The 13,904-nt window shown below is 38.2% G+C and overlaps 1 long non-coding RNA gene across 1 annotated transcript in view; it reads left to right on the top strand.

Annotated features, from left to right (window-relative positions):
* Nucleotides 1-2,451: 2,451 nt before the first annotated feature.
* Nucleotides 2,452-13,904, top strand: part of LOC131381045 (uncharacterized) — a 76,068-nt gene continuing 64,615 nt past the window's right edge. The window contains exon 1 of the long non-coding RNA XR_009209462.1: nt 2,452-2,620. This is a non-coding gene — a long non-coding RNA (uncharacterized LOC131381045). The remainder of the gene's footprint in view (nt 2,621-13,904) is intronic.

The raw sequence follows: 13,904 nt of genomic DNA, 5'->3' as shown, positions 1-13,904 counted from the left end.
CCGTGCAATAGTATTAAGAGGCAGGACATCTAGAAGTCAATTAGATCATGAGAGTGACGATCTCACGAATAGTATTAATTCCCTTATAAAAGGGGGCTGTTTTGCACTTCTACCATGTGAGGACACAGAAGGTCCTGTCTATGAGAAACAGGTCCTCACCAGAACACTGAATATATTAATGCCTTTATCTTAGATTTTCAAGTCCCCAGAACTGCAAGCCATACATTCCTTCTATTTTTAATTTTGTTTTTTTTGTAGATTACCAGGCCTGAAGTTTCTGCTATAGCATGTCCTATCTCTGGACAAACCATGCCAAACAACTTCCCAGGAGCCTTGATCTCCACAGCTCTCTCCTTTCTCTGCGAAGTCCCCAGGTGAGATCATCCACTCCTGCCACTTCTGCAACTTCCATCTCTGCCCTGATGCCTCAACCTAAATTGGCTATGACAGGGACAGGTGTTTCATTACTTGTTCAAAACTCATAGTCTATTGATTATAGATTTAAAGTAGTCATGAAAAACAAATAAATGTTTTGAAGTTTATAGAGATACTTTTCCTGGATCAAATGTCAAAAAAAATTGCAGTCCTTAAGTTTTCATTTCAAGATAGCTTTTCTTGTTCATGACTTCACTTTGTTAGGCATTTTCCAACATTGTAAGTAATTACATGGCTCATAAATACATCATGCATTAAAGTTTTTCTTAATTCGTATTTAATATTAAATAAGTAGTATACTGTCTTTTTAACTAGTGTATTTTATTCTAATTTATACAAAAGTCTGTGTTTATTTTATTATTGGAAATTACTACATTTAAAGTGATTGGTCCATATATTTCTACATTTACCACCAGCATATCATTCTTAATTTTATTCAGAATTTGGTTTTGGCTAAATTGTATCCCTCCAAAACTTACCTGTTGAAGTCTTTATCCCCAGTAGCTCAGAATGGATTATATTTGGAGATAGGAGTATTAATGAGGTAATTAAAGTAAAATGTAGCTACATGTATAGGTCCTAATTCAATATGACTGGTGTCCTTATAAAAAGCGATACTTAGGATATAGACAACACACATACTAAAGGGTGGCCATATAATGTCACAGAGAATAGGTGGCCATTTTCAAGTCAAAGCAAGAGTCCTCAGGAGAAATCAATCCTACCAACGCCTTGATTTTGTGCTTCTAGGCCCCAGAATTCTGAGAAAATACCTCTCTGGTTTTTAAGTCATCCAGTCTTTGATATTTTGTCGTTGCAGCCCTGGCACACTAATAGAAAATTTCACTACCATTTTACACAATCAATTCTATCTACCTTTACATATAACATTTTTTTGTTTACTTCCCAAGCCTAATCAATTGGGCTGGTATTATTTTTTCCCCGTGCTATAAATAACACACAATTAAAATAAATTAGGTAAAAAGATATTTATATTTACAGAAGGAGACTTTTAATTCTTAAGATTTGGCCAGATCTATTTTCTGTATCTCTTTACTGGGTAAGATATTTAAAGGTATGATACAAAAAAATAAATTGGATTGGCTTATTTAAAAGTCACATGAATAATCTTTCAAGGTGTATAAAAATACTCATTAAAGTTAATAAACATCATTTCAAATTTTATAAACTAATATTTTTCCTTAGGTCTTCCTTCTTCAGAAAAAGTTACACAGTATTACTTTATTAATGACCTACTTAATTGAACATTACATGTGAGTTTGGGCTTTTATTAATATAACTAAAATTGCATAAGATAATTTATTATGATAACTAAAATTGCTTAAGATATAAAATTTATTACATGTAAGAAAAACTTGTTTATGCTATATTTCATTAAGACAGCAGTACCCCTTAAACACCGCATGCCATGAAAAAAATATATAATATAAAAATATTCCCAGTTAATGCTCAGTTTCTTATTAAAATTCATTTTAATAAGAATATATTTATATATTTTATATTATTGATATATGTAATAATTTATAGATAATGATCAATTTTCATAAGAAACTGAGAGTCAAATGGTAATATTTCCAACTCTCAAACATAATCATTTGATGGATTCCCAATTAGAACCTTTAACTTAGAGATTCAACTCTATATTTTGACTTCAACAATATGATGACCAAGATATGTTAGAAAATTGAAAAAGGGGAATTTAAAGGTAATGATTGTTGGATAAATCAAAGATGCCATCTTAGGCATCAGTTCCGGGTTCTTCTCCCTCCACTTGATGCCCCCTAAACCCGCCAAGCACAGCCCACCAAATAAGCACCCAATCAAAAGGAAACACCTCCTGCTAGCCCCGAGGTCCTGCCCTTTGACCAATCACCAATCACCACATCACCCTAAAGGACATAAATACTCAGCCCCAGCAGCTCTCTCTCTCTCACCTTCTCTTCGTCTTCTCACACGCTGAGCCTCCAATAAAGATTTCTTGGCTGCCACCAGTGTCATCTCTGAATAGCCTGTCACCCTTCATTTTGGTGCCGTGACTCAGATCGGGATTCCCCACCGTTAGGTGGAACCCCAATCCCCTTCCCAGGCTCAGTCTAGACCTCTGGCCAGCCTTCACACATTTTCCTGTTTGCCGAGCTCTTCGCCCACCACCGGCCTCATCTCGGTAAGTTCTCCCCTCCCGGGCCTACCTCTCGGGCAAATCGCCAGACCCTAGCTGCTCCCCTGATGGACACATTTTGCGCGAGGCCCTTATGGCGGTGGTAGTCCCCTATCATTCACTTCTGCCTCAGCCTGTAGGGAACGGAGTTTTCTCCCTCTCCTCCTCGCGTCTCTGGCCTGGGTCCCTCTCCTTCCTTCGTTAAAATCCTGGTACCAGGTGACCCATGGCCTCCCGCCTCTCAGAGCTTCCTCAGTCCTTCCGTTTTGATCCAGAGGCTCTGACTCAGTCCGCGGCAAGCGGCTAGCAGGGGACGCCCTGCCTAGCTCGTCGCCATCTATTCCTTCCTCTCATTATGGGAGGCTCCGTATCCCTGCCGGCCGACTCCTCCCTACAATGTCTCTTAAATAATTTGTCGGCCCTTGGCCTCGCCTCAGACATCAAACCAAAATGCCTAATTAAATTTTGTTGGCCCACCTATCCCCTAGACAACCAAAACAAATGGCCTCTTTATGGCTCTATCTCTACAACTATTGCGAGCGAACAGGAAAATGGGTAGAGATCCCGCATGTTCGTGGCTTCTTCCTCTTACGGGGCAAACCTAACCTCTGCCTCCACTGCAAGCTCCAACACCTCCTTGTCACAGCTCCTCCTTCGGCCCCAGACTTTGACTCCGCTGACGAACCTCCGCCATATCACCACCCTCAGCCCCACCCTCCAGCCGCCGTCAGGCCGCGGTGGCCCCGCCCCTTACCACTTCCCGCGACCTCTCTCTTTCTTCTCCATCCTCCGCAACCTCTCCAGCTCCCTCCCCTCCGCCGCTCAGCCCTCCCACCACTCGTTCGAGATCCCACCACCCCATCCTTGCCCCACTTTGAGAAGTAGCAGGAGTTGAAGGCATCGTCCGAGTACACGTTCCCTTTTCCATGGCTAATCTATCCCAAATCAAAAAGCGCTTAGGCTCCCACACTTCCAACTCTGCCTCCTATATCAAAGAATTCCAATACATCCTTCAAGCCTATAGTCTCACTTTCCATGACATGTATATGATTCTCTCTAATTCCCTTCTCCCTGAAGAATGCCAGTGGGTCTGGGAACAGGCTCATGCATATGCAAATTAGGTCCATCAAACAACCCCAGTCCTACCATTGGGGGCGCAGGCGATGCCTGAGCAGGAGCCTAATTGGGACTATAACACCCGAAACGGAATTGTCTCCTGAGACCATTTTGCCACCTGCCTTTCTTGATCGCCTTACAAAGGCACTCCAACAATATACAAACATAGATCCTGAAGTCCCAGATGGCAGACAGCTCCTTACGTCCCATTTTTTTGCCCAAAGCTATCCCGACATTAGGAGCAAATTAAAAAAGCTTGATAGAGGCCCTTTTACCCCCAGACCGAAATTCTAGCAACGGCGTTTAAAGTTTATCACAACCGAGACGAAAAAGCAAAGAAACAAAAGTACTAAATGCTAGCCCAAGTTTTGCAAGCCTCTTCTCGACCAATGCCTGGGTCGCATGGCTACAAATCGTCATCTAGCCACCCACCTAAACGTGAGCCTCCTGGGCCCTGTTTCAAGTGTGGTAAGGAAGGACATTGGGCCCGGCAATGCCCAAATCCCAGGCCCCCCAACAAGCCATGCCCCAAATGCCACCTGTCTGGCCACTGGGCCATAGACTGCCCCGGCTCCCGAAGGGGAGTGGGGCCAGCCTCCAGCTCTACACCCGACCTCCTAGGTCTGGCCATCAAAGATTGACCGGGCCTTGGGACTCCTCTCCCGACACAAATCATCACCGCTCAGGAGCCCAGGGTCTCGTTAACAGTAGACGGATGTTCTAACACATTTCTACCTTCTCGGTTTTAAGGGAATTCTAGGGCACCACTTCCCCTTTTGGATCTCCTGTAGTCGGGGTTGGAGGCCAAACCATATGTCCAAGAGCCACCCCTCCCCTCTCCTGCACCTTCTCTGGTCACATGTTCTCTCATCGGTTCCTAGTCATGCCCCAATGCCCTCTCCCCCTATTAGGAAGGGACATTCCCTCAAAATTCAAAACCTCTATCACCTTTAATCCAGCCATCCCCACAAAATCCACCTCACTCATTGCCCTAGTTGCTAATTCCATATACCAGGCTCCTGCTCCTCCTCTGCCTTCACTCCCAACAGGCGTCAATCCTGCAGTTTGGGATACTACCACCCCCTAACAATTGGAGTCTTTCTGTTTTTGCTGAACTGCCCGGAATTGGGGGTAGTGTGACACATGCATTTCTGTAGCCACCATCACTGGGACTGTGTTTGGTCAGAAATGAAGCTAGCACAGCACTGAGTCTAACACAAGGCCTGCATCAACTATTGCCTGTCTACTGCTGATGTTTATTTAATCTCCAAGGGCTCTTTAGACAGCAAATTGCAAACCCTGTCAGCCTTTGGCTTTCCTTTCAGGGCAATGAGTTTCCTCTTTCCCCAAGGTAGGTCTAGATTTCTAAACCCTAGAACTAGGGCTTAGAATCAAGAATTTTAGATATCTACCTGGTGCTTTATTTTACTGTGGCTGATCTGGCAGCCAACTTGCAAAACGAAGTGCTTTTTGCTCTTCTCTTTCTTTTACTCAATCTGAGGTAGTGTCTCCCTATGTCCACCACTGTCTTACATTCATGGTGACTACTATAGTTGTTTTTCAAAGGTCCAAGTCAGCAGGTGATGAATCCTGCCAGGCCTGGGTCTCTGTATTCAGGGAAGTGGCTTCCCTTCTGGCTCAAGGTGGGTCTATAAATGCCATCCAGGACCTAAGTTCTGTAATGGGGAACTTTAGGAATCTGCTTGGTATTTTAATTTACTGTGCCTAAGTTGGTATTCAAGTTGCAAGAAAACTTTACTTAACTCTTTACTTAAGAGTAACTTTACTTCACTCTGCCCTCTCCATTCATCAAGCAGAATGAGTCTCTCCCCATGACCACCCCAGCTGGGAATGCACTTTTTCACACCTGAAGCCAGCACAGTACTGGGTCTTGCCTAAGGCCCATGGTGACACTGCCTCGATGCTGTAGATGGTTATTCGAGGTCCAAGGGGGTCTTTGGTCCACAGGTGATGAATCATGTCAGGACTGTGTATTTCCACTTAGGGCAGCAGGCTCCCTTCTGGCCAAAGGTGGGCCTAAAAATGCCATACAGGGGCTGGGCATGGTGGCTCACACCTGTAATCCTAGCACTTTGGGAGGCCGAAGCAGGTGGATTGCTTGAGGTCAGGAGTTTGAGTCCAGCTTGGCCAGCATGGTGAAACTCTGCCTCTACTAAAATACAAAAATTAGCTGGGTGTGGTGGCACACACCTGTAATCTCAGCTACTCAGGAGGCTGAGGCAGGAGAATTGCTTGAACCCAGGAGGTGGAGGTTGCAGTGAGCCAAGATCATGCCACTGCACTCCAGCCTGGGTAAAAGAGGGAGATTCTGTCCAAAAAAAAAAGAAATTCCATACAGGAGTTAGGTCCTGGAATCAGGGGCTTTAGGAATCTACTTGGTGCTTTATTTTACTGTGGGTTAGCTGGTACCCAAGTTGCAAGTTAAGTCCTCTTTACTTTTTCCTCTCCTTTTATTAAGCAGAAAGAGTCTCTCCCTATGGCCACCACTACCCCAAGCCCATGTTTACAACTGCCTGGCTACTGCTGTTGTTTATTCAAGGCCCATGAGCCCTTTTGAATTATATTTTTTGTACTCTTATATATCAAATTCAGAATTATACCATGGAGTCTATAAAAGTAACTTAAATAGGTCAGGCATGGTGACTCACGCCTGTAATCCCAGCACTTTGGGAGGCGAGCGCAGGTGGATCACTGAGGCCAGGAGTTCAAGACCACCCTGGCCAACATGGCAAACCACTATCTCTACTAGAAATACAAAAATTAACTGCATGTGGTGGCACACGCCTTTAATCTCAGCTACTTGTAAGGCTGAAGCACAAGAATCATTTGAACCTGGAAGGCGGAGGCTGCAGTGAGCCAAGATCATGCAGATACACTCCAGCCTGGGTGACTGAGTGAGACTATGTCTCAAAAAAAAAAAAGAACTTAAATAAAATATTACCAAATAGCATATTTATGGATTTGTAAAATCTTCAAATATTTATGAAATTCTAAATTTGTTTTAGAGTATATTTTACATTATGCTGTTTAAAATTACTGTAATATTTTATACTTACAATTTGTTCTAATGTTTATTAATTTTCTACTATGGGGTTAGTAATAGGAAGCATTGTGTAAAGGAATAATAATACGTAAATATTTAGGTATTGATAATTTTAATATCTTTAGAAACATTTAAATATTTAATGTTTAGATTAATTACTTAACTGAAGCCATACTAAAAACAAAACAAAACAAAATCCAAAAGATGCACTAATGATAAAATTTAATATATGAGTCTGTCCCTCTCTCTCTCTCTCTCTCAATCTCTGCGTGTGTGTATGGAAAACCAGTCTTTGTAATGTGGGCAGAAATACTTAATGCAATGTATGCAAACAATAATTTCTTCTTAAGAGTAATTTTTCTTCAATTCTAACTTGATAAGAAATAAATTATATAAAGCATGTTTGTATTATTCTTAAATATGTATTACCCAAAATGTTTAAGTCATAATTTTTCTCATGTTAGTTGGAATAATAAAATAATTTTGAAAAACTAGTATTATTATACATCATTTCAGTTATTTTTAATAACATCCCTTTAATTTTTCTCATAACTTAACAGAGTACAGATTAATAAGTTGGCCTCTATATTCCATATATCACCTGAGGCACAAAAGGCATTTAATCATGGCTGTTTCACCATTCCACACTGCTGTAATCTGAGGAGTGAATTTAGAACTTAATTAAGAAAAAAAAATCAAAAGTTTTTTTTTTTCTATATTGTTTTAGTCTCCCTGATAATCACACTATTGAATTTCTTTGGCTTGATGCCACTAGTCTACTTAACCAGAAAGAGACCTATAAAATGCATTGCTGAACTTACTATAAGAATTTCATTCAAATTGTTTACTGCATAACAGTGTGTTCACTACAAGTGTTTGCAGGATAAATATTCCTCTCATCTTAGGACCAAGCATGGTTATTCTTTGATGTAACATCTGCTTTGTTTTCATCTTACGTGTACTATAAATAAACAAAGTCATCATATTCTCCTGTTTGCACTGGCTGCTGAAAAGCTTGGCTCTAAATGTGTTACACTCTTCTTGCGGGTATATTTGAATTAATAATATATATTTCACATTTCAACATCTCTCCTTTCTACACCTTGCTTTCTTTTTACCCTTTGTCTTTTCTTTTAAAATATTTATTTATTATATAAAAACAATGTTTCCAAGTAGTCTTAAACATTGTATTTTGAATTATGTGAAGTATTATTTGGGCAATCTTATAGCTAAAGGTTTGAAAATTAAAAAAAAGAAATGCTTAAGATTTTAGACTAATTTTAACAACCATTTGTACATAACCAGCTGAATTTTAAAAGACAATGAATGTTGAGTTTGCGCAAAAAAAGAATTTAATTGAATAGCTGGTTTCAAATGGCTGTTTTTGTATTTCAAGTTGAAAATTTAAAAAAAATAATAAATGTCAGCAGCCAAGAGAGAGCAGCTTGGAACAAATACAATGCCGTATTTTTTGTTTGTTTATTTTAATTTTAGTATAATATTCCTCATAAAGCCTTCACCACATGTGTATCTGGCATATGGACTAGAGGATTTATCTGTGCTTCAGGCAAACAGAAAAAGAGGAGGAAGACTGCTGTGAAGTTTAGTATAAACAGAACTAATGAAAGCTAAGATGTGAACCAAGGTTAAAACGCAAGACAGACATTATGGCACCAGATATTTTTAAGTTTCATGGGCTTCAAAGGCCCTCAGGTTTAGAGAAGTTTTGCTTAAGCTCTCTAATATGTTCTTCATTTTCTCATATGTAAAGTTGAATACAGATATATAAAATATCGAGTACAATGCTAGAAACAGCGTTTAAGAAATATCATTTCATCCCCCACCTTTTTTTGGTTCTTACTCTTGATTCAAAGCATGAATTCTACATGTATTCTCTAGTGATCTCTAAAATTTACCAATGCTTGCCTATTTGCAGGCCAAGTAAAGTTAAATTTCACTTGATGACATCTAGAATTCTGCAGTTTTAAAGCCTTCTAGGTGATTTTATTTCTATCCCGTCATTATTTTCCCACATGGTCTTGTTAATTTTCTGGAAAATTGTTTATTATTTGGTAGAACTTTTATGTCTGAATATCTAGTGAATGAACTTGTGAATCTGAGCATACCAGAAAATTCAGCTCAAGACAGAGTTCAAAAATAGTGCCAGTCATAATTTGAGTGACAATGGAGTCTTCTATAATTTTATGGCTATGATGAGGTCATATAAGGATGGTCCTTCTTAGGAAGAATGTAGGTCCTTTACCATTTATTCTTCTCCTTTCAGGCTTCTACACCTATTATCTCCCTAAACCCATTAATGTAAAAGTCATCAATGACTTCTTTGTCAGATTAAATTATTTTTCTTATTTGTTCATATTCTTGGAATCAATTGGCATACTTGTTAATTCTCTTTTGCAACAATATCTCCACTTCTGCTTCTGGGAAACCACACTCTTCTGGCTTTCTTCCTAGTTTCCTGGCTGTTTCTTCCCACTCACTTCTGCTGGAATGTTATTATTTTTCTGACCACCCAGTCATTGCATGGCCCAGGGCTCAGGGCTCTCTGCTTCCGTATCTTTCTTATTTTAATTCACTCTGTAGGCTATCTCTTTCAGCTCCATGACCTTCAAGGCCATTTTTATTCTGATGACTCTCAAATTTAGAGTCATGATATTTCCACTATATCCAGACTCATATTTCAGACTCACTACTTTCCATCTCAACTTTAATGTTTCATAGGCTTCTCACACCCAAAATATCCAAAACCAAACTTCTTGTTTTCTTCAAACTTGCTTATCCCAGTGTTTACCAAATAAGAAGTTTCCAGGATTGACTTTCTCACAACAAAAAACTTAGAACCATATGGACTTTTTTTTTCTCCTACACCCTCGAAGAAAAGCTAAATAAATGAACATGTCACCCAGTGCAAATCCTTTATTTCAAGGGTTAAATTCCTTCTAATGTTTGGCTGCCTTTGATCATGTTTCAGCAACTTTTAGTAGGATTTTTTTATATCTGCCTAAGAATTGGCAATGTTTTCTGCAAGAGGATTAATTTGATACAGGCTACTCTGCCATTACTGGAACCAGCTGTGTATAATTGCTAGCTGTGTGATTGTGGGGAAGTTTCTCATTTAAGAAGTACTTTTTTCATCTTTAAATGAAGAATGTCAAGAATATCTACTTCTTAAACACGTTATGGCAATCAAACATGAACAATAATGTAAAACATTGAAAAGGAAGTTTGATACACTGCAAACACACACATTTTCCTATTGTATTTACCAAAGGAACATCTTTCTCAAAAGCTCTTAGGACCAATATTTCTTGGGTTAACAATGAAAGAAAACAAAATTATTTTTATTGATTTTGGGGTAACTTTGTTGACAGCAAGCTTTCTGAAATTCAACTGTATTTTTATGTGATAAAGAGAATTATTCAATTCCTGCCACTAAAATGTTATTTTAAATGAGATGAATAATAGAAAAAAATTACCACACAGGAACTTTCTTTAATATTGCTGTTTTTGAAAGAAGAGTAAAAGTTATGTGTGCTACGTTTGCACCTATTTAAGCAGATATTCACAGATCAGTCTACTAAAAATTTCATGTATCCTACCTTGGGGTGAAAAATAAGTACCGCATGGTACTATACACATTCTTTGATTCTATTTTGGAGAAACTTTGATTTAAAAATAATTAATTAAATAATATCAATAAATATGTATATATACTTTAGCACTTGACACCAGTCTTATCTATATGCATATATAGAGAAACACATCCCACCCACAATAGTCTTATTGTAGTCTTATTTGAAAGCCATTAATATTGAAGTTGTAGGAAACACTAACCGGATATTAATAAATTGTTGAGTCTAATCTTATTGTATGGAGTGTCTTCTTTTTCCTTTTAACTTATTACCCTGTATCCCTTCTCAAGCCATGATGAATCAGACTAATATGTTTCAGGGACAATATATTAATAGCAACAGTAGAAATATTTACTTAACTATGTAATTTGTCACTATCGATTATTTTAAAATATGGCAATTTTAACTTTTTTTTTCAACTTTAACTAGATGTATTTGTAATTGTATGGAGAACCTTAGAGAAAATCACCAAATGTGATTTGAAATCCCTAGAACTACTATGTAAGTTTATTTTCTCATAAAAAAATGGGATTAACAGATTATCATTATTGTTCTCACTAAACATAGGTCAATTTCATTGTACCTTTTGCTGGGGAAAATGGCTTCATGTGTTCAGTGAGGAAGAAAGATAAGTAGGTAATTCCTTGCTTAAAGTTTTTTGTTTCTTTATACCTTTTGATGTATGTTTGTATAACTAGATTAGAGAGAACATAATACCTCTGTACCTCTGCATATAAAATACATTATAATCATATTTTACATAGTCTTACAATTACACACATTGATTGCTGGAAATATAGCTAAGTTTTACCCACAAAGTCTTGGCTGTAAACTTCGAATTAGGCCAAACTGTGGCCTGGACTCTATTCATCTACTTCTTCACACCTAATCAGTGTGTGAGTGTTCACTGAGGTCTATGAAAATTAGAATACCATAGATTCCCTTCACCAAGAGTAGGATGGAAATAAAGCAGGCAACTTGAGGATACGTTTTGAACATTTCCATTGATAGAAAAGAAAATGTGTGGCAAGCCTATTAATCTGCAGTGTCCTGGGAGTTTTATCAGTGGGATTAAGTAAAAATTATAATAGATCATATAAAGGTATATGGATCAATACTAGAGAAGGAATGACGTCTACAGGTTGGGCAGACTGAAAACATTTACTAATTGACCTGTTGTTTACACTTTCATTGTTTCGAGATTCATTAGAATAGTTGAGTCCCCATTGCCTGACATTTGTATACCAACCACATATTAATAGGTAGGTGAATACTTCTGAACTGAGGATTGATTAAAAATATTTTAAATTACATTATTATTGATATGGTTTGGATATTTTGTACCCCCCCACCAATCTCATGTGGAAACATGATCCCCAAAGTTGGAGGTTTTTGATTCATGGAATTGGATCCCTCATGAATGGCTTGCTGCCCTCCCTGTGGTAATTAGTTCACAGGAGAGCTGCTTATTTAAAGGAGCCTGGGACTTCCCTACTTTTCTCTTTTTCTCTCTCTCTCTCTTGATTTCCCACGCTCTCCCTTCACTTCCACCATGAGTAGCAGCTTCCAGAGGTCTCACCAGAAGCCAAGCAGATGCTGGCATCATGCTTATACAGCCTGCAGGAATATGAGCCAGATAAACATTTCTTTAAAAAAAATAAATTATCAAGCCTCAGGTATTCCTTTTTAGCAATGCAAATGGACTAATACAATTATATATATAATATGTTGTTAACTCATTCATTCAGCTTAATCAAACATTACTCTCATGTCTAAAACTCAGATTCCTTTATTTTTGTTTACTTCTAGTTCAACACTTTTTTGGCCCTATTTTATATGATCTGAAGTAGGAGTAATATTTCAAAGCTAAATGTTATGTTTTAAGCATGCATTTGAGAGAGAGCTAGTTTTACATTTTTCTAATTGATGCATGATAAATGTATATGGTTTCATGGGATATGTGATAATTTAATATATTCATATCATTTATAAAGGGCAAATCAGCATGCTTAGGATGTCCATCAGAGTCAATATTGTCTTTTTATTATGCTAGGAACATTCAAATTATTCTCTTCTAGATATTTTGAAATGTACAGTAGGTTATTGTAAGCAATAATCAACCTGCTGATCCATAAAACACTAGGTCTTATTTCTTCTATTAAACTATGTATTTGAACCCACTAATCAACACTTCATTCTCCCTCTCTTACACTTCCTGATCTATGATAACCACCAATCAACTCTATTTTCTTTTTTTTTTTTGAGATGGTCTCATTCTTTCACCCAGGCTGGAGTGCAGTGGCATAATCTCGGCTCACTGCAACCTCCACCTCCCGAGTTCAAGCGATTCTCCTGCCTCAGCCTCCTGAGTAGCTGGGATTACAGGTGTGAACCACCATGCCCAGCTAATTTTTTTATTTTTAGTAGAGATGGAAATTCACCTTGTTGGCCATCCTGCTCTCGAACTCCTGACCACAGGTGATCCACCCGCCCCTGCCTCCCAAAGTGCTAGGATTACAGGGGTGAGCCACCGCACCTGGCCTCAACTCTCTATTCTCATGGGATCCACTATTTTTTGCTACCATGTATGAATGAAAACATACAATATGTATCCTTCGGAGCTTGGCTTAGTTTGCTTAACATAATAAGCAAAATTAGTTCTAGTTTCACCTATATTCCACCACTAGTAGAACATAAACAAATACAGGCATTACTTATATTTCAAGGCCCAGTGTGTTAATAGAGGTGAGGATTTGTCTCCTGAGAATCCCTTAACAAATTATAACTCGATCTCTTAAAAGAGCAGGAATGTATTCCCTCAGAGTTCTGGATGCTTGAAGCCTGAAGTCCAGTTGCTTGCAGGAACAAACTAGTTCCACCAGTGTGGCCACATATGGCAGTATTTCATTCTTTTTTGGCTAAATTATATTCTTTTTTGTATATACACCATATTTTTGTTATCTATTCATCTGTTGATGGGAACTTAGGTTGATTCCATATTTTGGCTATTGTGAAGAGTGCTGCACAGAACAAGGGAGCACAGGTATCTCTTTGCTACATTGATTTTATTTTTTTGAATATATACCAGTAATGAAAATTCTGAATCATATGGCAGTTCTGTTTATACTTTTTTGAGGAACCTTCCTACTGTTCTTCATATTGATGGTACTAATTTACATTCCCACCAACAGTGTATGAGGGTTGCCCTTTCTCCACATCCTCGCCAGCATCTATCATTGCCAGTCTTTTTGATAAAAGCAATTTTAACTGGGGTGAAATAACTACTTTTACATTTTTAAAAATTAATGTTTTGTTTTAATTTTTAACCTTTTATATAGACTACAGTCTACCTCTATGAGGTATGTAACTGTTTGGTCAAAGTATTTGATTCTTTTTTGATTATAGATTGCAATCTTCAATGCATTCCATAAGTTGTCTGCAATTTATTTACTGTTTTTAA

This window comes from Hylobates moloch, unplaced genomic scaffold (assembly GCF_009828535.3).
Source record: "Hylobates moloch isolate HMO894 unplaced genomic scaffold, HMol_V3 SCAFFOLD_13, whole genome shotgun sequence".
NCBI classification, from domain to species: domain Eukaryota; kingdom Metazoa; phylum Chordata; class Mammalia; order Primates; family Hylobatidae; genus Hylobates; species Hylobates moloch.
The sequence above is the reverse complement of the archived record's forward strand: the minus strand, read 5'-3'. Positions and strand labels throughout refer to the sequence as shown.